The sequence below is a fragment of the Equus asinus genome, chromosome 3 (genome assembly GCF_041296235.1).
Source record: "Equus asinus isolate D_3611 breed Donkey chromosome 3, EquAss-T2T_v2, whole genome shotgun sequence".
NCBI lineage: Eukaryota > Metazoa > Chordata > Mammalia > Perissodactyla > Equidae > Equus > Equus asinus.
In genome coordinates, this window is record NC_091792.1 from 139,696,881 (window position 1) to 139,722,254 (window position 25,374).

At 34.2% G+C, this 25,374-nt stretch overlaps 1 long non-coding RNA gene across 1 annotated transcript in view; it reads left to right on the forward strand.

The window, feature by feature from the left end:
- The window catches only part of LOC139044882 (uncharacterized), a 178,149-nt gene that overhangs the window by 99,995 nt on the left and 52,780 nt on the right, over positions 1-25,374 (forward strand). The window contains exon 3 of the long non-coding RNA XR_011502287.1: positions 24,205-24,360. This is a non-coding gene — a long non-coding RNA (uncharacterized lncRNA). The remainder of the gene's footprint in view (positions 1-24,204; positions 24,361-25,374) is intronic.

The window sequence follows — 25,374 nt, forward strand, 5'->3', positions numbered from 1 at the left end:
TCAGGTAATATGGTAAGCCAGTAGATAAATAAATTGATGCAAGCAGACACTTCCACATCTCGTCAGTAAGAATCTATGACATGAAAAGTACATCAGATGGTTTTAGTGGGAAAAGAAGTGACTTACATCTTTCTGAGAAGTTAAAGTGGACTATAGCGTCTGCTAAGGCCCAAATCTGTTCAAAGCTATTTACATGAGTGGTATACTTGAGATGAACTGGAGAGAAGGATAAATTATTAATGTGGTTTCTGTGGTTCTTTTAAAAAAAATCAGTTCTAACTTCGGCTCTTTAGAATAGTCACACACACACACACACACACAAATCCTTACTTTAACCTTCTAACAAGGGGTTTAAGGGAAAGTTTTGCTCAAAAAAAAAACTATTAAAAAGATTTTAACATGAAACAGTTACAAGAGTCGATTCTCATTCCTTAGCTCTTGTATTATCCCAATACTTTTCTCATCGAATGTTAGTTTTTGCTGCATGTTATTTTAAGTGACTGATATTTTAAAAGTCTAAGTTGCATACGTAACTCATATTAGGATTAACAGGGGTTATGCATTTAGTTCAAGAAGAGAATATACCCTAACCTGTTTATTATGACATACCTCCTTTGCTATTCATTAGAACATCTTGGAAGCTCCATGTAATACATCAAAAGGAAAAGTGCCTATGATGCAATGCCATTTATTTTTGTATAGCGACACACACACAGTGTATCATAAAATGGTTTGTGAAGAGTGTCAGTCATAAGAAAAAAGAAAAAAAATAAGAAATTTTATAACGAGATAAGAAACTGGTACTGTGCAATTCTGCACCCAAATATAGTCACAATAACAGTAAAAACTAAGGAAATCTTTTCAAGATTTTGGAGTATAGGGGAGACTTTTATCTTTTCATTTCTAATATTTTCTTCCTTTTCTTCTAAGTTTTTTGCTATTCTCTAGTTATTACAGAGTCTCACGGAGATTAAAGGAAACAAAAATAGCAACTCTTCTTACTTCTTTGAATATTCATCTTTTTAAAAACCATGTCTAGTGATTATATTCCAAGAACTGTCTGAGCTCTCCTTGTGCTGTGGATGACTCTAATTTTGTGAGGCGTTGTCCCCAGTCTCTGTCTGAGATGACTTAAATTGCTGATGTGGCAGCACAGTGGTAAATATATGAAGTCGGAGAGCTCCATATTTCCACCCAAATTAATACAACTCACTTCAATTTCCCTAAGTTAACACAAAATAAATCAGGTTTTAAATTATTATTTGTTCTGATAATATTACTTGTTAACCTTCTCAATTACAGGAACGCATAACTGTACCTATTAAATATTCAGACATCTAATATACTTCTATAGAAGCCACAGAATCGAATAAGATATGTAATTAGAAAGTCTCTCTCCTGATTTACACTATTTTTATGTTCTACTGCAACTAGCATAAAAGAGAAATTCCTTAGCACTGGCTGTGAGGCCCTGCTCGGATTGCTCCCTGACTACCCCGCCAGTCTCAATGTACATAAATCCTCAGTGCTCTGGTATCCTCAAGTTATACTCATCCTGGCCTTCTTTCTGAGTCCCTCTGATTCTTGCCCTTGGTGAACTTTTGTTCACAATAGCCAACTCCCATGCCTGTGGTCACCTACTCCTAAGCTGTCAGTAAAGTGCCCCTCCCATCACTCTGTATCCCTTAACCCTCTTAGGTTTTCTTCATGGATTCCATAATTACTTGTAATTCTTTTTTATCTTTATTTATTTCTTACTTGTCCATTCTCCCACTAGAAGATAAAGGCAAGAGAGTTGAGTTTTGGGTTTCTTGCTCACAACTGTATTCTTGGCACCTAGAATATTGTAGGCACACTAGAAACTCAATGAATATTTACGGATAAGTGAATCAACCAATCAAGCTAGTAAGCAACTTGGTATATAAATTCACATGCGAAATACTGTGTGATAGCTTTTTGCTTGTCTGGTTTTGTTGTTGCTGTATGTATGTGTGTGTGTGTGTATGAGATACTGTAAATGGACTGGTGGCAATTAAAAACCAATCCTTCATATTATCAGTCTTGGAAATGTGCTGCAAATAATAATGGATCAATGAGAAGGGACAATAAAATGACTTTAGTCCCAAAATATCACCTGCTCATAAAATCAGCTAGCAAACCCCATCCTTAATAATTTTCTGCTTTCTTTTAAAACAAACAAAATACAGACATAAACAAACTGAAAACTTTTTCCATGGTCCCTTCAAGCCATCCACTAAGTTGCTTGTATTTTTTAACAACCAAAATTCAGAAAAGAAATTTTTACGATGGTTTCCTGTCCCCAGTGTCATTTCATTTTTAATTTTTCCTTCATGTTCTTTTTTTCTTCTTTTTCTTAATAGACCTTGTGAAATATTTTTTATTATGTATCTCAAATTATTTGGACATAATAAATACAATAAATCTCCAAAACCTACTGCTTCTATTCCTAAAAGAACTCTAGAATGCATCTCTTCCTTTCTGTTTATATCATATCAATAAGACTTTTTCTGGAAATTTCAACAATTTTCTTATCTTTTCACATCCAGTTATTACGTGAAATAAGTCATCTCTAATAATCCATCGTCTGGAAGCAATTTATAAAATTATGTTCCCGTGTTACGTATGGGGGTAATGTTTGTTAGCTGGTTATGCATAGTCCCTTACTTTCATTTTACTTTACTTTTTGGTCAGTATAATGTATTTTATTTTATTATTTGATTGAGGTAAAAATACTTAACATGATATCTACCCTTGTAACAAATTTTTGAGAGTGCAATATCTTATTGTTGACTGTAGGTACAATGTTGTACAGAAGATCTCTAGAGTTTACTCATTTTGCTTAACTGAACCTTCGTATCTGTGGATCAGTAACTCCCCATTTCCCCATCCCCTACAGTCCCTGGAACCACCATTCCACTGTTTGATTCTATGAGTCTGACTATTTTAGATACCTCCTGTAAGCAGAATTACGCAGTGTTTGTCTTTCTGTGACTGGCTTATTTCACTTAGCATAATGTGCTAAAGGTTCATCCATGTTGTTGTTTATTAAAGAATTTCCTTATTTTTAAAGGTTGAATTGTATTCCATCGTGTGTGTGTGTGTGTGTATCTACATCTAGCTATCTATATCTATAAATAGATCACATTTTATTTATTCATTTATCTGTCAATGGACATTCAGTTTGTTTTCACATCTTGGCTATTGCGAATAGTGCTGCAATGAACATGGGAGTGCTAAAAATCTCTCTAAGATTCTGATTTCAATTCTTTTGGATAAATACTCAGGAGAGGGATTGCTGGATCACATGGTTATTCTATTTTTAATTTTTTAAAGACTTTCCATACTGTTTTCTATAGAGGCTGTACCATTTTGCATTCCCATTAACAGTGTCCAAGGGTTCTAATTTGGAGAACATGGGTTCTACATATCCTTGCCAACATTTGGTGTCTTTTGTTTTTTTGATAATAGCCATCCTGACAGGTATGAGGTAAAATCTCATTGTAGTTTTATTTATATTTCCCTAATTAGTGGTGTTGAGCATTTTTTCATACACCTGTTGGCTATTTGTATGTCTTATTTCGAGAAATGTCTAGTCAAGTCCTTATCCAATTTTTAATTGGGATATTAGATTTTTTGCTACTGAGTTGTAGGAGTTCCTAATATATTTTGGATGTTAACTTCTTATCAAATATATGGTTCACCAATATTTTCCCCTATTCTGTAGGTTGCCTTTTCATTCGGTTGATTATTTCTTTTGCTGTGCCAAAGCACGTTAGTTTGAGGTAGTCCCACTTGTTTATTTTTGTTTTTGCTGTCTGTTCTTTTGGTGTCATAACTGAGAAATCATTACCAAGATCAGTTAACTATATATGCACGGATTTATTTATGGACTCTCTATTCTGTTCCCTTAGTTTATATGTTTGTCTTTATGCCAACACCATACTATTTTGATTACTGTAGCTTTCTAATATAGTTAGAAATCAGGAAGTATAATGCCTCCAGCTTTGTTCTTTCTCAGTATTGCTTTGGCTATAAAAGGTCTTTTGTGGTTTCATGTAAATTGTGACTTGTTTTTTCCATTTCTGAAAAAAATGGCTTTAGAATTTTGATAGGAATTGCGTTGAACCTGTAGATCACTTTGGGCAGTATGGGCATCTTAACAATATTAAGTCTTCCAATCCATGAACATGGATGTCTTTCTTTTTGTTTGTGTCTTCTTTAATATTTTTTCATCAATGTTTTGTAGTTTTTGAAACATAGTTTGGTAGTTTTCATCTCCATAGTTAAATTTATTACTCAGTATTTTATTCTTTTGGGGGCTATTATAGTGGGATAATTTTTCTAATTTCCTTTTCAAATGGTTTGTCGTTAGTGTACAGAAACACAACTGATTTTTGTGTGTTGATTTGATATCCTGCCACTTTACTGCATTCATTTATTAGTTCTAACAGTTTTTCTACAGAATCTTTAGGGTTTTCTGTATATAAGATCATGTCATCTGCAAATAAGGACAACTTGACTTCTTCTCTCAGTATCATTTGTCCTTACGCTAATTAACCATGACTTTAGCTTTTTCTCTTTTGAAATGATCTTGCTAAGGTCACCCAGGATATTTTTCCTATTTTCCATACTTAATCTGTACTTTTTAGTTCGTATCATAGAATACTCCTCTCAGCCACACTACTGCTCTTTCATATCCTTCTTCTTATTTATTTCTCTGTCTTATCTACCAATATCTTTATTTCATAATGTTATACCTAATGGGTTATATTCCTGCAATTCCCTTTACATGTTTCTGTTGGCAAAGAATTCTATTTTGGACTATTTTTTTTCTTATAAGACTAAACTCTCCTGGAAAATTCATCTGTGCCCACAACTTCAACTATTACTTTATGTGATGATACCTCCCTAAATTACATCCTCTGCATTAATCTCTCTCCTAAGACCAGAGTAGTATATCTAATAGCCTGATGGATACCTCCCCTGAATAATCCAAGATCCACAATTTAATGCATCTTCTTTTATTAACTTCCATTACGTCAATGATTTGCTCCTCCATCTTCCAAGAAGTACAAGCTTGCAATTCTAGACTGTGTTGATATGACAAAAGAGTTTAATTAATATTTGTCAATGGTTAAACATTCCCCACTCCTACACCTATTCCTAGCATATTCTTTTACCTCTCTGGCCTAGAAACACTGGAGAGCTGTAATTTATAGCCATCAAACTAGGGTCTCTGTGGTAAGTTGATTGAGTTCAAATCTTGTATCCGCTATTCAGTACTATGTTGTCTGACAAATGTGACAAAAATGTCTGTGCTTCCTTCTGCTCTCTAGGAAGTGGAAATAATAATAGTAGCACTCGTTCAGGTGGACTAAGTAAGATAATACAAGTAAAGCGCTTAGAATAGTGCCTGGCACAGAGTTATTGAATGGTATATATTATTATTTCTGAAATTAGAACTCTCCTTACCTGCCCTATGCCAATGTACAGGCCAATTCTAACTCTCACCTGAAAAGATTTTCATCTTTTATATCAGCTCACACTCCAACTCACTGTGTGGGGAGAGACTTTGTAAAATGCAAATGTATTACATCATTCTGACGTTTAATAACTTTCAGGGGCTTTTTCGTTCCTTCAGTGTAATGATTTACTTACTTGGCATTGCTCAAAATGCCCTTTGTAGTCTTTTTTTTTTTTAAAGATTTTATTTTTTCCTTTTTCTCCCCAAAGCCCCCCAGTACATAATTGTATATTCTTCGCTGTGGATCCTTCGAGTTGTGGCACGTGGGATGCCGCCTCAGCGTGGTTTGATGAGCAGTGCCATGTCTGCGCCCAGGATTCGAACCAACAAAACACTGGGCCACCTGCAGCGGACCATGTGAACTTAACCACTCAGGCACGGGGCCAGCCCCCTTTGTACTCTTTCTCATGCCTATTTCTTTTTTTTATTTTATTTTTTTATTAAGATTTTATTTTTTCCTTTTTCTCCCCAAAGCCCCCCAATACATAGTTGTATATTCTTTGTTGTGGGTCCTTCTAGTTGTAGCATGTGGGACGCTGCCTCAGCGTGGTTTGATGAGCAGTGCCATGTCCGTGCCCAGGATTCTAACCAATGAAACACTGGGCCGCCTGCAGCGGAGCGCACAGACTTAACCACTCGGCCACGGGGCCAGCCCCTCTCATGCCTATTTCTTCAACCAGATCTCTTACAATAAATCACAGATTCAGGTCGGGAAAATAACATGGGTATGTTAGTACATTGTAAATAAATATTAAAGGAATTTTCTACTTGAGATCAAAAAACTTTTTGGAGAAAGCATTTTTGATAATACTTTATTACATAATTAAATGCTATTTTTATAGTTTATCCTTTTTCTTAAGTAAATTTTACTAATTCACATTTTCTGGAGACTTACTCATTTTATTTAAAACGTACTAGCCTGATTTAACAAATAAGTTCCATACCACTTTTATTGTTACAGAGCATAAAACAAATGAAAAAAAATTCATTAAGTTAATATATTCTCAATAAAAAACAAGTTAAATATATGTATATTAGACAACACTAGTAATAATATTCATTACATCATAGGCCAAAATAAAAGAGCAAAAATCAAATCACCGTTACAGATGCCAAAGAGTCTTTGATGGTAGTTAATACATATTTTCTGATTTGTAAGTCATCGTAGTACACTGTTCTAGGAAACCTTAATAAAATGAGTTGTCCACAGATTAATATCTAAATTCATTATATCTAATTAAAAATTTCAATATCTTACTGTAACCATGCCAAATGATACTTGAGCACATATGAGAAAAAATTTCCAGCAGAATTGTCAAGAGGGGCTGGCCCCATTACCCAGTGGTTAAGTTCTCACGCTCCTCTTCGGCAGCCCAGGGTTTTGCTGGTTCGAGTCCTGGGTGCGGACGTGGCACCGCTCATCAGGCCATGCAGAGGCAGAATCCCACAAGCCACAACTAGAAGAACCCACAACTAAAATATACAACTACCTACTGGGGGGGCATTGAGGAGAAAAAGGAAAAAAAAATTAAAAAAAGAATTATCAAGAAAATTATAAAAATGAATAGCAATGAGGAAAGGTTTGTATAATCTGGATATAAAAGTATATTAAACTATATTACATTGTGAAGAATGCATAAGTAGATTTTTAAACAGAATGGAAAGCTTCTTAAAAGATTATGTGTGTGAGAGTGAGAGTGTGTGTGTGTGTGTACGTAATTCTGTGTGTATTTATTCATTTGTACACAAAGTGACGGTGCTTCAAGACTGTGTGGAAAGGTAGAACATTCACCAAATGTTATGTGGACATTTGGTTGCCTGTTTTAAATAAAGCAAAATAAAAATTTACCCCTCAGAGAGAAAGTCAAATACCATATGATCTCACTCATAAGTGGAAGATAAAAATGACAAAAAAAAAAAAAACCCATAGCATTGGAGATTGGACTGGTGATTACCTTTGGGGAAGGGGGGAGGGGGGAGGGAAAAAGGGGTGATTAGGGTCACATGTGAGGGGATGCACTATAATTAGTGTTCGGGTGGTGAACATGATGTAATGTATACAGAATTTGAAATATGATGTACATCCGAAAAAAAAATTAAAAAAAAATTTACCCCTCAGAAACAAATATTTAAATGTGAAAGAACAAGATCTTAATCAGAAAATTATACAAAAATATACATGTGCACTTATAAGATGGGAGATTTTTTGCACATTGCTTAAGAGAAAATTTTACGACATTTGATCACATCAATATCAATGTGCACATTAAAAAGCAGTAAATAGAGAGATAGAATGTAAAAACAAGCATAAACTGAGCATTTACTTCACATATGCATACCTTGTTTAATACACCTAATAGTAAAGAGGATTATAAATCAAAAAGAAAAAGACGAAGAAACCAGTCAAGTTGGGCAAAATATATTAACAGGCTATTTATAAAGTAGATGTACAGATTCCAAGAGATATTTCCCCAATCCAATTTGCAAAAATGGAAACAATCATAAGTTCCAATAATAGCAGGTGCAAGAAGAAATCAGCAATTCCCCGTGCTGCCGCTGCGAGTGTAGGATGGTGTATTATTTCTGGAGTCCTTGAAATAAACTTGGCAATTTACAACCAGCACCATTGAAAAAGAGATTCTTTGTTCCAGCTGTTCTCCATTTAGGAATTTTCTCTTTTCTGGTAACGGTAAATATACAAACATAATTACTACAAAGTTAGATAGGACAAGTATTAGAAAGAATTTACACCTTGGCAGTAGAAAATTGGTAAAATAGGCTTATTTATAACATAATTGTTAAACATAAATGTAAAATGCAAGGGATATTTAATCATAAACATAAAAAAAGCTTATAATGTCTTGATAAATTTTACAATTTCTAATTTACATTCAAATTTATGTGTTTATACATGTGCCAATGCACATACCAGGGACAAATCTTCATGCTAACACTTCATGTTTGGATTAAAGGCTGATTTTAATTTCTTCTGTAAGATTTTCTGCATTTTTTTGTATTTCATTAATAAATATATACTGATTTTATAATCAGAAATATTGTCTATTCAAAATATTAAAAGAAACAGTAAATTTGAGAGAGACCAGCTCTTCTCTCAACATGCAAATCTGTCCTTTCATTAATTAATTCTTTTGATGCCTCTATATAATATTTATTTTAACATGCATTCACACTTGTGTGTATATATATATATATGTATACATCATGTGAACTGCAGTTGAAGGAGGGCACTGCTCTCCATAATAGATTTCCAGTTTCCATGTTTCTTGGGAATCATTTCATACTCTGCAAACTAGTAAGGAGGTCCTTATTAATACCTATCTTCTAAGTTCTTTTAAGTCCTTTCATAAGAATTATTACATTGTTAAATATATCAAACTTTAGATATACATTTTTCTTTTATATGGACATATAGCTGGAATTAGAGAAATGTGAAATTGGGTCTTCCCTGCTTCTAGAAGGTGAAAGTTAAATGTAATCCTATATTTCATGACTTGCCTCTTGTATTGCCGAGTTCCTTGACAAAGAATAAATCACTATGAATCTCATTTCCATATTTGCATGTGATTAGTTTGAAAATATTATAAAAGGCTGCATACAACTCTCTCTCTCTCAAGAAAACTGGAGCTTATAAAAATTAGATGTATTTTTCAAGGGTCAATTCAGGGTTTTCCAGAGAAAACCTCTGGAAATTGATTCTTTGCTTATCTTGAATTAGCTATATAAGAGATAAGAAAATTGTACCCAGCAAATAGATTGAAGAAACAGGACTTGACCACAAAAAACTAATCTCAAAAAAAAAAAGAAAAAAGAATGAAAACAGAAAGTTCTTTCAGAACAATAAAGAACTACTTTAGTTACAAGCTAGAAATAAAATTTCTTTCCAAGTGTTGTCAAATAATCAAATTAACTCATTTAGCAATTGAAAATGTGGTCCGTAAAAGACCAAAATTAAAAACAAAGATGAGAAATAATTAATCCAACATTATTAATACTGAAAACAGAAAGTGTTCTCAAAATTCATAAAACTATTTTTGAGGAGTATGATGTGCATAGTAGTTATTATTACTTGTTTTCTGTGCATTTTCTCATTTATTTGAACATTTTCTATTCTGCCTCATTAGCATGCAAATTCTATGAGTCAGTGAACTTGCCAATCTCTTACTGATTATCAAATGTATACTGACTAGCATAATTTACATATCTATATTCTAACTGGCTTTATTCTTAGTGCAAATTAACTTTAAAGTTTTATTCTCAGAGATTTTTTTAAAAGTTGTTTTGTGAGACCGCCTCACCCCTCACCTCCAAATTCTTAGAGAAGATCTGCTTTCTCTTTCATGGATTGGTTGGTTGTTCATAGAAAGGAAAATGGTCAAGTCAAAGTTAAAAGTTTTAGAGCAGTCTTATGTCACTTATTCAAAACACTGTGGATATACTAATTAATTATAACAATCTGTTGCATAACTAATATCTTGCAAATTCTTTGCTGAACTGCAGATTCTGTTATTCTGTGGCAGAATTTCCCAAAACTTTTTCTGTGAACTTCCAACATATCCTCAAGGAACATAAATGTACTAGATACTGCTCAACTCAGCCCTAGGTGCATTCTGGCACAGCCACACGACTATTGTCATTTTTACTTGAATTGAAAAGGTTAGGGAGGACAGGTAAATGACATTTACCATCCTTATTAGTAAATGAAATGAGGTACATCTGGCATGAGTTGTTCTTAGATGTTCCAAGCAGTAAACTTTTGATCACTTTTTAAATATTTAGTCCTCGGGGCCGGCCCGGTGGCGCAGCGGATAAGTGCGCAGGTTCCGTTTCTCCGCGACCTGGGGTTCACCGGCCCGGATCCTGGGTGCAGACGTGGCACTGCTTGGCAAGCCATGCTGTGGAAGGCATCCCACATAGAAAGTAGAGGAAGATGGGCATGGACGTTAGCTCAGGGCCAAGATTCCTCAGCAAAAAAAGAGGAGGATTGGCAGCAGATGTTAGCTCAGGGCTAATATTCCTCAATAAATAAATAAATAAATATTTAGTCCTCAAAATATTTTCTTTGACAAGTGGAGCCCCAGGGGCCCCTATTTCATAAATCAACTCAACCTTCCTGAAAGTATGGGGGAACGTCAGAGAGAAGTTAAATTCCAGAGATAGAGCCTATCAGTACAGAAAAAAAAAAAAAATATATATATATATATATATATACAGCAGAAACAAATGCTGCTCAAGATCTGGAACCTTTAAGATCTGAAGAAAGATAACCAATGTTTGGGGGACAAATGGTAGGTACGTTGGTCCTTACCAGGTTAGTAGGGTCACAGGTTTCAGGATCATCAATAACACATCAAGTTTAGAAATTTGTCAAGGACAATTCTCCACTTGAAAAAGAAGAGCTGGTACTTTCTCAGGAGCGGGGTTTCACAGGCCTAAGCAATTCTACTGCAGAAGCCAGTGGAAGAAACAAATATGCCCCAGGACTGAAAACACCTACTCATGCGGATGAGTGGTGGCTATGTCATTAAAGTTGCCTTCTTTAAAGCGAGAATTGTAGAAGAAAAACAACAACAACTATCTGTTAGGGACTTTATATATATCATCCTTCACATTTTATCCCCACAACAACCTGATAAGTAGATGCTATTAGTAATCCACTTGAAGAAGAAGAAAGTGAGCGAGACAGAGGTTAAATAGCATGCCCCAGATCATAGCTAGTAAATGACAGAGTTGGTATGTAATCCCATATAGTCTGTCTCCAGAATTAACTCCTTAATGCAATATATGGAATGATATGCTATCATTGAGTCAACTGTTGAGTGAGTATTTATATGAATCCACTTATCTCCTTAAGGTTCAATTTAGTTACTGTGATCAATTCTCTGCACTGATCTTGACTTTCTTCTATTACTCCATAGATGTATTTAAAATAAAAATATACAGAATGAACTATGCTTCCAATAAATGCAAAGCCGTTTACCAGGCAACAAGTGATTAGCGTCGGTTGCTTCTAATACTTTTGACAGATAGCAAATTACATGAAAACAAGCAAACCGATGCTTCAAAATGGGCCTGAGACAAATGATAAAGTACAAAAATCTAAGATAAAAATCATGCCCTATCTTACACCTGCTGTTAATTTAGCCCTGAGTGGGTTAAAGTTTTACGAAAGAAAACAGAAGGCCAGTCTTCTGCCATGTGTCACTTTATCAGTTTAATGGTGCACACCAAGTGAGTTCTCATCACTTTCCCCTACTTCTTCCAGGTTCCCTGGAATGGTATACCTAAAAACAAACAAGCAAACACAAAAGAGAACTCAATTCTATTAGTATACTAAACTTCCATTCACTGCCCTAAACTTCAACATTTCTTGTTCTATAACTAGATTCTTCTTCAATGTCTCTCTTCTTCACTACAGCTTAAATTCCGTGGCAGCAGACACTACATCTGTCTTTTTATTGCTCTCTCTTTTATCCCTAGCACAACCCTTAGCACATGGTAGGTGATCAATAAATTTTTGCTGAATGAAAGAATGCATGAGTAATAGGAGCACAATAAATATTGGCTGAATGGATGCATAAATATTTAAATAGAAAAGTGTTTCACTATAAATCAGAAAGATTGCCAATATTTTTAAAAATGTTCTGTTAATCATGAATTTACCTAAAATCTGAATAAGCGATACAAGGACTCATCATTAAGCGTGTCTCTGGGCCATTCTTCCAACTTAGCACTTTTTTATTAGAGATGATCTTGTTTCCTTGTCATCAAGCCTTGAGTAAACTGCTGTTGTCCCACATGTTCTGCTGCTCGGCACTTTGAAACTGGTTTAGAATGTTAGTTCTTGTTTTTGGGGAATAGCACAAGCTCATGAAAGTGTTATGATTATTGCAATAATAAGCAATTCAGTACACAAAAACATTAAACAAATCTAAAGTAAAACTTTTGATGTTGTACATAGCAGAGGAAAAACCAAATTTTCTGGTAGAGTTTTAAAGTGAAATAAGATAATGCACAGGAATTCTCTTTATAAGCAGTCATATAAATGAATGTATGTAAGAATGAATGAATGATTAATCATCACTGATTATCTATCAGTAGAAGGCACTTTTTTGGCTACAATTAAATACACTGCTTCACACTCCTTCGCAACTTTACTGATGCCAGTTTTCTTGGTCTTTTCCATTAAAGGAAAGTTATAGAAAGTCAGAAGAAAAAATTAAGATGGAGCGGCGTATAAATGAAACAGTAGCAATGAAATTGCAATCTGCAAAGGTTTTGATCTAGAAATACGTTATAGTTAAAAGCACATTAAATGAGTATTAGATCCATAGATGTATTGTCTCAGGAACTTGAGCAAAATAATTTGCCCAAGTCTCAGCCTTCCCATCTGTAAAAAACGGGTTGTAATAAATCTTTTACCTTTCACATGCTTTTTTTGAGGAAGAGGATACTAGAAACATGAAATTTATCTGCCCCAAATGTTCAGCAGATTTCTGTGAACAATTGTTTGAATTTTCCATTTCCATTTTTTTAATTTAAAATCATTCTAATCAGGTTTTGGTTTTCTCAATTTTCACAATTGTTTTTCTCTTCTCTACTTCATTGATTTTTGCTCTAATCTTGATTATTTCCTTTCTTCTGTTTGCTTTAGATTTCCTTTTCTCTCCTTGTTTATAAGTGAACTAATTTGAAAAGTTAGGTTATTTTTTAAGACGAGTCTTCACGTGTAACATAGACCTTACAGCTATAAATGTCCCTGCAAGCACTGTCTTTCGTCACATCCCTTATAACTGTCTACATTTTCATTCATCTCAAAGTAGTTTCTAATTTCTCAAGTAATTTCTTCTTTGATTCATTGGTTATTTATGTTTTGGTTGTTTATTTCCACATATTTATTCATTTCCCTTATTTCTGTATTTATTTCTAATTTCATTTCATTCTGTTCAGAGGATGTATTTCGTATGACTTTAATAATTTAAAATTTATTGAAAAATATTTCATGGCCTTGCACATGGTCTATCCTGGAGAACGATTCATCTACACTTGAAAGATTTTGTATTATGTCATTGTTGGTGGGAGTCCTCTATACATCTGTTAGAATAGTTTTATAGTGTTGTTCAAATCTTCTCACTTTCGATCTTATTTGTGTCCATTTTTCTATCCATTATTGAAAATGGAATATCGATCAAAGTTTCTATTATTGCTGAATTGCCTGTTTTGCTCCTCAATTTTTTCGGTTTTTGCTTCCCGTATTTGGGACTGTGTGGTTAAGTGATGTGTGTTTATAACTGCCATAGCTCCCTGATATATTGAATTTTTATCATTATAAAATGCCTTTATTTATCTCTAGTGACATTATTTTCTTAAAATCTATTGAATCTTAAATTAGTATAGCCACTCTAGCTTTCTAATGGCTGCTGTTTTCATGATATTTCATTTTTCCGTCTTTTTTACTTTGAACTTATTTGTTCCTTTGAATCCAAAATGTGTCTCCTGAAGACAGAATATAGTTGGAAGTTTTTAAAAATCCAGCCTGGTGAATTTTCTCTTATTTCTTTCAAGATTTAGTCTTGTCTTTGTCTTTCAACATTTTTACAATGATGTGCCTGGATGTAGAGCTCTTTGTATTTATCCTACTTAGATTTTGTTAAGCTTCTTAGGCATGGAGATTACTGTTTTTAATCAAACTTTGGATATCTTCAGCCGCTACCTCTTCAAATATTTTTCTCTCTCTTTGGTACGCAGACTGATGCTGTTCCCAAAATATGTTAACATTCTAATCCCCAGAACCTATGAATAGTTAACATGGCAAAGGGGACTTTGCAGATATGATTAAGTTAAAAATTTTAACATGGGTAATTTACTCTGGATTATCTGAGTGGCATTAATGTAATGGCAGGTGTTCTTATAAATGAAGAGAGACAGAGTCATAGAAGGAGATGTGACAGTGGAAGCAGAGATCTTAGGGATGTGATTGCTGGCTTTGGCTCATGAGTCAAGGAATGCAGGATCCTCCAGAATCTGGAAACAGGTTCTGTTGTAGAGCCTGCAGTATGGCTGAACCTTAAATTTAGTTTCAAAAGATCCATTTTGGATTTCTAACCCCTAGAAATGTAATATTATAAATTTTCAGGTTTTTTAAGTCACTAAGTTTGTGATGATTTGTTAAAGCTGCAATAGGAAACTAACACAGTCCATTTTTTAATCTCCTTTCTTTCTGGTACCTCTATTATGTGTATGCTGGTATGCTTAATGGTGTCCCACATTTCTCCGAGAGTGTTCATTTTCCTTCGTTCCTTTTTTTCTCTGCTCTTTGGATTGTGTACTCTCTATTCATCTATCTTAAACTATGTTGGTTCTTTTTGCTTATAGTGAAATCTACTGTTGTGTTGCTCTAGTGAATTTTTCCATTTTAATGATTGCATCTGTAAACTCAAAAATTTCCATTTGCTTCCTTATTTTAATTTCTATCCATTAATATTGTTCATCTGGGGAGATTTCATCATTCTATTTTCCTTTTCTTCTTTATGAATGGTTTCTTTTAGTCCTTTGAAGATATTTGTCATGGCTGATTCAGAGTTGTTTTCCATTAAGTCAACACCAGGGCCCTGTCCCAGCTAGTTCTGTTGTCTGCTGATTTTTCTGTCCATGGGTCCCACTTTCATGTTTCTTTGTCTGTCCTGTAATTTTCTACGAAAACTGAATATTTTAGATAACATATTGTTTCAACTCTAGATAGTGACCCATCACCCCTTCCTGGACTTGTTATTGCTGTTGTTTCTTGTTTATTTCTTTAGTGACTTGGCTGGACTATTTTAGTGAAACTGATTTCCCTTGCAGTGTAAATCCTCTGTTTTTGCTGCTCAGAGGGGGCAGGCTTAGGCAGGCCCTCAATCACCCTGGTTTTAGCAGGGCTTTCCTTGACTGATTCTTTCTGTAATCTCTACTTTAAGCTGTCTACCCTACCAGGTTTCACATTCAGCTGTTAGCTTCCAATATTTGTCTGCTAGTTGCTCTATTGTTTTCAACATTGTCTTGGGACATAAATTTATACAAGCCCAATACAATTAAATTTTGGTCCTTTTGCAGGTGTAGCTTTGGAGGACAGTCTGAAGTTTGTTGAAACTCCAGAAGGTTCTTCCTGCCTGTCTCTTTCCCTAGTCTTCTCTGGTAAAATACCAGGTCTAAGCCTTTGTTTATTGCTATCATGGAGCTGCTAGTATCTGCTTAATAGCTCATCACTCATATTTCCACTGTTTTTGAGAGCATCCTTATGCTTGAATTTCTCCACATTTTGTTTCAAATAAAGTCAATTTTCATGGGGATGGCTTTAGAGATTTCTGTTCTTATGGCCTGTCTCTTTCCCTTGGCAACATCTCCCAGCGTTTTCCCTGGAGCTGGTGGCTGAGAACAGCAGGCAGATCTCAGTAGGCAGGGGCAGTTGCTTCTGATTTCCTTGACTTTTTCTCCCAGTGTGGATTCTTCTCCCTATGAGTGAGTGAGATGACGGCAATAGGGGCCCCAGTATTCTTGGCTTGCCATTCCTGGGAGAAAGGCTCCACACTATGACTGGGGATTGAGTAAAAGAGGGAGCTCCTGAGTTCTTGAGCATACTTGCCTGAAATTTAGCCTCTGCTATAAAGAGTTGGGTTTGGGAAAAATATGAAGAATGCTGGTGACTCACCATATTGGAAGCTGGGGCACCAGAATCCTATCTTATTTGCTATACTCACCCGAAAGGGAGTTTCCATGATGCTGAGCTGGGGAGAGGAGGAATAAAGGAGTGGGTTGTGGCTCAAATGCTACACATTCTCACTGTTCTTACTGAGCTTTGTTAGATTTTCTTCAATAAATGTTTCTTCACTTTTTGTATGTTCTCACGATAATTTCCAGAAACTTTGAATAGTTGTTTTTCAACATTTTTTAAAAAGTTATTGTTGTTTTTCTGGGGAGCTCCTCACACCACCATTCCATAAGTACATCCTGAAAAAGATTATTTTTAACTTTTACAGGAAGTTAAATTTGCCTAAAAATTTACTTGACAGTATTGTATAAGCAAATACTTTATGATCTGGTGAGCAATTTAATTCCTAAATGATTCTGACTTTCTTTTATTTTTATATATTTAATATCTTTGAAAATTGAGTTTCCTTTTGCTTTGCTTAACTCTAAAAAACAAATGGGTTTATTAAAAATGTAACGTATTCTAATAAATAGTATATCTATAACTAATTTGCTTTTACATGTATAAGAAAGGAGATAGAAAATATTACATATGAAGAACTAACTTCTTAAAAGCAGATATGTAGTAAATATTTTTAAAGTATTTGTTAAAATACCAGAGTACACAACTAAAAAATAATAAAGTTTGAAAAATCTGAGTATTATTAGTTGATTAACTTTACAAGGGCATCAAAAGCTAGTGCTTTTCCAAATATAAATTCCAATGTTTTGTTATTTCACTTGATTTAGGAATAGGCAACATTTTACTGATGAATTATAATTAGATAAAAGAACAGAAATTGTGGTTGATAAAATAATTGTTTTCCTGAAAGAAAAATAAAGTGTTTTACATTGTGTTCCAGTACAGTAAATTAGTATATCAATTAGGAGAACTTTTAATCTATTTTAAAATCTCATTATTTCATTTCCTAATGCTTTTCAATAAGTCGCTTTTAGAAGAACTGCTTGAAAATGAAAAAATTGGAATTCATTATAGCTTTGTTTTTTGAGAAACGTGAGCTAAAACTAATTGTTTTGCTTGAAGTTCACATTTTAACAAAAAATGGCCAAATTATATTCAGGCTGAAATTTTAAAACTCAGAAAACTCAACCAAGTATCATTTATATTCTTAATTTGAAAGAGCTAGAAGTCTATGAGGATTTCTAGTATTGATGCTAATGAAGGATGGACTTTGTATATTTCACAGTTAAACAAAATATTGAGTGTGGTTGTTGCTTTAAAAATAATTATGCCAGGCAGAAGACCAAAGGTACCTTACTGTAGTCTTCCACCAAGTTTCATACCTTTAACTCACCCACCAGAGAGAAGATAGTTTGATTGTCTCTCTGACCCCTACCTCTGAGATGCCAAGGAAGTGTCCTCTGGCTATATCTGGTAAAAACTGGATCTTAAAAAATGTACATTTAGAATGAACTCAAGGCAGAGATCGTTTTAGCCATTTGTCCCAGTTTTGGTGCATCCTGCAGTAGATTTTAGGTTTGTGAATTATCCAAAGCCAGAAAATCTTTCATATTCTTAAACATGGGACATTACCTTAGAAGCTACGGTCCAGAATGTGATTTGATCCAGATGAAGGGAGAATGCAGTAGGGAGTATAATGAGAGGACTGGGTACTCAAGGAAGCACTAAATGAAGACAAGAAGAGTGGAAGCTAGCCTTCTGGATAAAAAGATGAACTTCTCCTTTGGTCCCTGACTCGACGTCCATTTCTCATAACTTTGCTTATAGACCCAAGTCAGCTAAAAAGTTCTTCTTTTATTTCCCTTTCATCCAATTTTATTTATTTATTTATTTTTTGAGGCATATTAGCCCTGAGCTAACATCTGCTGCCAATCCTCCTCTTTTTGCTGTGGAAGACTGGCCCTGAGCTAACATCTGTGCTCATCTTCCTCTGCTATTTATATGTGGGACAGCTGCCACAGCACAGCTTGCCAAGTGGTGCCATGTCCACACCCGGGATCCAAACCAGCGAACCCCGGGCCATGTAAGTGGAATGTGCGAACTTAACCACTGCGGCACTGGGCTGGCCCCCAGTTTTACATTTTAACATTCTTAGTTTACTAATGAGTTTTCTGAGCCTAGATCAGCAGTTTCTAAAAACCTCTCTTCAATGTTTGGTACATCTGTGACCTTGCGGCGCATAGATAGGTACTGAAATTGGTGGGAGAGTTGGGTGTGTGAATATGTGTATAATTTGGGGTGTGTGTTAGGAGAGGGAGAGGTGAGTGGGCATACATACTATTATCAGTCAATAATATGAAGCCTGGAAAACTGGATAGTTTTCACTTCTCCCATTGTATCACTGACAGACACATCAACCCTTTGCTCTCCTCTCATCACCAAGATAAAAGCATGTTATAATGTGCCGATTTTGGAATAACAGACTCTCAATATTTTCAATTTATGTGTATGCATATTTTTTTCACTACAAAAAAATTGAAGTTCTACAATCTTCACTATATAATAAAGTTTTTATTTCTGTTAATTGGGAAAATACACATTGAAAAATCTACATAAATATGTTTTATTAAACATAGTATCATCTACAAACATTTGAAAAATATATTCTCACCAAAAAATACATATATAAATAGGTGAAGTGTTGGATATGTTAATTAACTAACTGGGAGGAGTCCTTTTGTAATGTATATGTATATCATCATCACGATGTACACTTTAAATGTATTACAATTTTATTTTCAATTATACCTCAATCTAGGTGAAAAAAGAAAAACATATTACACATATGTAGACCGTATGATTTTTATTTATTCTTCAGGTAATTCTTAGTGTACACATGCATTAGAAACTCCTAGAAATAAGTCCTTGCTCCTAGGTGAGCCAAGTACATAGAATGAGGATCATTTGTTTAAAATAGTGTTTTTAAAGCAATTTTAGTACAAGGACATTTCTTCAAAGGAAATTCTCACTTGAAATGGCAACTCTGTCCAACAAATGGAGCTAGGTTGCTCGGTCTAGACTCTTGGATTTCTATCCAGTTCACTTGCCCCTCTCCTTTCTACACCACCTCCCCTCTCTCCTCCCCTGAGTTCCTGTTTGCACACTAAGGGGAGAGCCATGAACCACCTTCAATGATTTATAAGAGAATTTATCCATGTAGGCATAATCAGATCAAAGGACTCTTTCTAAAGCGTAAATGTTTAAATGACTAGATATGGAGTTACAACTTTAAACATATAGTTCAAAGAACTTGAATTTCTCTGTTGAATCCTACTTGGAATTCTTAAACCAGAGTCCGTCTCAACAGCACTCACAGTATTAGAAATTTATGGAAAGAAAGTGTTGTATGTTTTGTTGAGCTACATTTCATGGTGAAACACATTGCAGTTGGTTACCTGACCTAGAGTGGTGAACTTTGAATTATTTTCAATTACCATTCCGTTGTTCATTTTTTTAACCAAAATGGATACTTAGGTTTTCTAATAACATTTATTCTTCCGTTTATTCACTTTTCATTAGGTCTAAAATGTGAGGAGTCTAATATTTGTTTTTCTATATGTTAAAAATTGGATTCAGGAAGTTTAACTATGTTCCTTTTCCATTGGAAGCATAATTATGATTATTTACTAACATCGTTGATTTGTTGACTATTTTACTGCCAAGCTTTTGTTTTGTTTTGAGGCATCTTAATACTATGCTCTATGCTTTACACACACTATCTCATTTAGTCTTTTCAATAATCCTATAAATTGGGCATTATTATAACAGGCATTGTTAGATGAGGAAACTAACATTTAGCAGGTAAAATAATTTACCTAAAGTCTCAGAGTGTTTGAAGTGACAAGCTAGCTTCAAACCCAAACCTCACATCAGAGCCCTGATTCTTACTCATTTGTCACAATGTTTAACAATACATTTTTTAATCTGCATTTCTCCTAAGGGAATTTAAGGTTGAATAACATCTACTGCACTTTTTTCCATAAAAGGATAATGAATATTTAGTGTAAAAATACAACAGAAAGAGAAATAAAATCACCTATTTTAATAATGCCTACATAAAGACACTATTTGCATCTTATTTATTTTTCTTCTGATCTTTTACAACACTTGTATAGCTTTGATCACACTACCTGTGCAATTTTATATGTTGCTTTCTTAATTTCACATAACATGAGCATTTTTCATATTATTATGCCATCTTCTAAAAATCCTATTAAAAGACTTCACAATATTTTGTTAAACTAAGTATTCAAGTATAGTTAGGCATTTAGGTTATTTTAACATGCTCTTCATTGTAAATCTATGTTGGTCATAACACCAACATCTTTTCCAAAGGCTTGTACAAGTTAACAGTTCCAAGAGAAATGCATGAATGTATACAATTCACTACATGTCCCAAATCTGCATAACATTATATTAAGTAGCAAACATTACATTAAGCACGGGAAGGTGCTATAGCTGAAAGTCACATCTTGTACCTAGCCACCTCTCCCTCCTTAAGTCTGATAAAACAGAAAGGGAGGAAATGGATTCATATCTTTAAACACATGAAGAAAAAACTGTTCAAAGCACCAGTGACATTAAAGAAGATGCACAAGCCTTCCTCCAATCATCTCCTATAAATGACTTCAAATGTTTCAGTGATTTCATTTCCTTACCTGCACCCAAGACCCACACGACTCATTTCAGACAACTCTCACCTTGGCAGAAGTAGACTAGAATATTTATTAGAATTTTCATAAAAAACAGATCAACATGCAACCATAATTTCCCCAGTCTAAGGAGATGAAGTCCCATTCTTTTGCACACTGCTGTGTGTTACTCTCTTCACTGGTCTTTCACTCAGTGGTCTTTCCCAGCATGTCTTCAAGTTTCTTTCGGTTTACAATTGTGATGGTTAATTTTGTATGTCAACTTGATTGGGACATGGGATATCCAGATATCTAGTTAAATGTTATTTCTGGATATGTTTGACGGGGTGTTTCAGGAAGAGGTTAGCATTTGAATTGGTGGACTGAGTAAAGCTGATTGACTTCACCAGTGTGGATGGGCATATCTAAACTGTTGAGGGCCCAAATAGAAGAAAAAAGTGGAAGAAGGGTGAATTTGCTCTCTGACCGACTGCTTGATTTGGGTCATTGGTCTTTTCCAGCACTCAGATCGAGAGGTACACCATCAGGTCTCCTGGTTCTCAGGACTTTGGGCTGGGGTGGGTACTGCATCACTGGCTCTCTTGGGACTTCCACTTGCAGAAGGCAGCTTGTGTGGTTTATCAGTCTCTCTATCATCACGTATGCCAAACTCTATAATCAATAAGCTATAAAATGACCAAATGACAAGATGAAATACGAATAAAATCTATAATCTCCTATTATCAAGCAATCTCTCTTGCTCCTCCCGCTCTTTCTCTTGTATACAGAGGAAGAAGATATCCATATCTATACCTATACCTCTAGCTCTATCATCTCTGTGTATATATTGTATTGATTCTGTTTTCTGGAGAACTCTGATACACAAACCTCTATGTTCATTTTTCTCTCTCCTGAATGCCTAAATTACGTTTTTATTGTTTGCTCTCTATGACTATCATTTTAACTGTCATCCTAGAGAGTACAACAGTATCTTTCACTTATCAAAGTTTAACATAAATTAACAATTTGAATACTTTCTGTTAAAATACTTTTACTCCACTTACCTTGCTACTAGAATGTTAAAGTTGCTAGCCATTTACTTCTGTATGTGTTATATGCTCACACGGCACTATTACTGCTGTTTTTATTCAATCAATATTATTACCCTTGATAAATATACAGTTACATTTTTCACAGTGTTTTTTTCATTTCTACTTCTGTGAGCTTCCACTGGGGGTACTTTCTTTTTCATAAAGTAAAATAATTTATTATTTTCTTTAGTGATGGTGACAAATGCTATTTTTTTCTGAAAATGTTCTAATTGTATCTTTTTTTTTTGGTGAGGACAATCGGCCCTGAACTAACATCTGTTGCCAATCTTCCTACTTTTGCTTGAGGAAGATTGTTGCTGAGCTATTATCTGTGCCAATCTTCCCCTGTTTTGTATGTGGGATGCCACCACAGCATGATGCCATCACAGCCTCACTTGGTCCGCACCTGGGATCTGAACCCCAGAACCCCAGGATGCTGAAGCAGAGCACGTGAACTTAACCATTACACCACTAGGCCAGCCCCTGTACCATTATTTTTGAAGAATATTTTCTTTGAGTAGAATTCTGAGATGGCAGGAACTGTTTTTTGTTTTTCTTTCCTTTCCCCCCAGCTTCTTGAAGGAATCATTGCATTTTCTATTGGCTTCTAGTGTTTATTTTAGTAAGACTTCTGCCACTCCGTTGTTGCTACTTTGAAAGGAATCAGTTGTTTTCTCTGGCTATTTTTAAATTTTCCTTTCTCTTTTACAGTTTTATTACAGTATGCTATGGTATGTTTTCCTTATATTTATCTTAAGTAGTGTGCATAATCTTCTTGAATGCATGGCTGAAAACTTTAATTAGTTTTGAAAAATCTTTGTCAATGTCTCTTTAAAAATGTCCCTCCTCCACTCTCTTTCTCTACTGGGACTTCACTCTTAAACTGTTTTCTATTTGACCATGAGGTTGTTTCTCTTTCAGATCACAACTAAATCATCAGCCTTGTTGAATCTGCTGTTAAGTCTAGTCATTGAATTATTAATTTTATTTATTGGGTTTTCAGCTCTGGACTTTGAATTTAGTCATTTCAAAAATATATATGTAATTTATATATATAATTTATGAAAATATACTTCATGAAAATATCCAGGAAATCTAATCTCTGAACCCTGGAATACATATTTTAAATTCTTTCTCATATCCCAATAGAGCATAGAGTTTATTAAACCAGCAATTGGAAGTTAGTAAATATTATTTTAGAAGGATGAAATAAACCATATATATAAATTTATATATAATTTATATGTAAATTATATATAATTTATATGTATAATTATATTAAAATATATATAATTTAGTCATTTCAAAAATATATATGTATGGTTATGATTTGGAACATTCTGACTTTTCTGCATTTTAAAATATGAAGATTTTATGAACATGATAGACAAACTGAAGGCGCTCCAAAACATATGCATGTGATATATAAATCACAAAGATCTTAATTTCAAAAGTGAGCAAATAACTTTATCTTTTAACAAAATGCTAAATTTTTGCATTAAAATAATATTATTAAAAAGTTTAAGCTTTGTTGTCAGAGTTATTTTCATAAAGCTCACTTACATTGCACAGCCTCACTATGGTACAAAGTCACAATTGGCTTATTTCATCCTTCTAAAAAAGTATTTACTGACTATCAATTGCTGGTTTAACAAATTCTATGCTATATTGGGATATGAGAAGGAATTCAAAATATGTATTCTAGGCTTCAGAAACTAGATTTTCCTGGATATTTTCATGAATTATTGGAACAATGTGATAGATATTAAAATTATGATTGCCACTGAAATTATGGAGCAAATAAATTTAAAAATATACAAGGTATTAATCAATATCATCTACAATATAAACTCAGTTTATATTTTCAACAGCATTCTCATCTTTCTGATCACCCTGACTTCAGGGCTGGGTCAGACACAAAGTCGTAGGAGCCTAAAGTACAGTGGTACTTGGAGCCAAGGAGGTAATGGGAGACATTCTTTTAGAATCGAAACCTAGACAGGTGATCCAAGAGATATGCCAATATGAAGAGTTAGACAGAAAAAAGAAAAGAAATGATTACAAGAGAAACTAGAGAACTGAAACAAATGTTGAATTTAAGCGGTGGTTTTGAGATATGGTCAGGCAATAGTTTAGTCCTTTCCTACATCTCTCCTGGGTTAGAAAAAAGAGAAACAAAAACCAAAGTAACTGCTGAATATGCTTTCCCAGCTCAGAAAAATGAACGCATCCAGACTGGATTGCCAGGCCTCAGACTCACCGTGTGCAATTTTATCATCATGATTTTTCCAGCTGATCTCTACCTAGAATGCTTGTGCTTCTTGAACTCTTCAGCTATGCGCAACAAGCCATCATTAAAGAGCACGTGTAAGTTTCACCCTTAACAGAATTCTCCCGTTTCAACTATTCTCCTACAAAAGGGACTTTGCCTTTCTCTTAACTCAATACATTAATTTTATGTCTTTTATCATTAAAACATTTTCAAGCCATTATTTTAATGGTTATATCTATGGTCATATCATTGTAAGTACATCTGATTATAAGTAATCTGGGATGAGTTTGATTATTTGCATAAGCCTTGTTCTCTGCTAAATCAAATGCTTTTAATGGTCAAGACTATTCTTAATGTGTCTTTGTAGCTAACAGAGAGCAATGTCAAATGATATTAACTAAATATACATGTTGAAAATTGTAAGATCTTTTCTCAGGCAATTTCTCCCATAATGTGTGTGATAGGAGCTAAAAGAGTCATTGACCACCGACTGATTTGAATTTTCAAATTCATCACATTCTTCTTTTCCTCTCTAAATAAATATTAAACATGCAGATACACACACACCCCCACACGCACACACTTGTTACATTGGGAAAATAAAAATAGTTACATTTGTGATTTGTTTGAACAGACCAAATTATAAAATTAATCAAATTTTGAGATTTAAATTCTTTTTTGTTATGATCTTGTAATATCTCTCCAAACCACTCGCATAAAATCAAGAATACAATTTCAGGTACATATGGCAATTAAAAATGAGCCAATCAATTATTTTTTTAAATGATTTGCTGTGTACAGAACATTTTCACAGATTCTGTGAGAAATATAAAAAGAGTATGAAAGTGTTTCTGCCCTTGATAAGCATGAAATCTGATTGAGGAAGGATAGCAATTCACAGGTGAAACAATGTGAAAATAACACACAACAGAATTTAATTGTTTTATGATTTGTACCTATAAATAAAGAGTTCAACGTCATCTCCATGTGAAAAGTTCCGTAAATAGATTTAACTAATTTGCATAAGAATAACAATAATAGAGAATTTTTATTTCAGCAATGTCAGCGCCAGTCTTCACATTCATTTCATATTTTCTATGACCTTCCTA